Genomic DNA, 932 nt, shown 5'->3' on the forward strand with positions numbered 1-932 from the left:
TCTGGGTGACAATTTCAGGGCTTATTTTTTTTTTGACTTAAAAAATCCTCCCCCTTTGGCTGAACTACATTTTTTTTTTTTTTTTTACTGCAGAGGTACAGAAGCAGAACATTTTTCATATGGTTTGCGTTTAGCTTTCCTAGTCCATTTGTCATATATTTTGGTTTATGTGGATTTTGCTACTAACTTTTATAATTTTTTGGTCAATGAATATTCAGGTTTACTTTCTTTCATGTTTTTACATCTTTCAGAATATTCACAGTGTGCCTCTAGTGGGTGACTTTATTTTCCTGTAATAATGCTTTGCATTTATCAGCATATTTCATTCAAGGCTCTTGAAGTGCTTTAAAAGGCTGATCTACCCAGCAGATCAGACCACCTGCCTTTGCTTTAAGGAAAGAATGGAAATGGTAATGTTAACCCTTTGAACTTGTTGGATGTTCTAGTTTAAATAAAGGAATTCATAATGGAGTCAGATGTTTCTTTGATAAAATGTTGTTCCTTTGCCAATAATACACAGAATCCTGTTTCCTTGACCATATCAGGAATAAAGCAAGAGCTTTTACTCACAGATCCAATTAGCTTTCCTGTTTAACACACAGCCTGCAATATAAGCTTCATGAAGGCCACATTTTAGGCTTTAGTTTTAGTGTCTGTGGCTTCTCTACCTCTGCTCTATAATATTTTTCCTGTCAATGCCTAAGCCCTTACTCTGGCTTTATCATTCCCTAGGAACCTCCTTGGCACACACAGTATAAGCTCTATTCAGTGCTACTAAGGAGAGTCTGTTTTTAGTTATGTCTCCATTGTTTTAGCTTTACTCAGCAAAGGAGCATATAAATGCTCCTTCGTATAGCCTGAATGGAAAAGTGATGGGATATATTATAGGTTTCAAAGGTGTTTAACCCAAACCACAGCAGTAATATATATAT

This window comes from Gavialis gangeticus, unplaced genomic scaffold (genome assembly GCF_001723915.1).
Source record: "Gavialis gangeticus isolate Ggan-Ray unplaced genomic scaffold, GavGan_comp1, whole genome shotgun sequence".
Taxonomy (NCBI): Eukaryota; Metazoa; Chordata; order Crocodylia; family Gavialidae; genus Gavialis; species Gavialis gangeticus.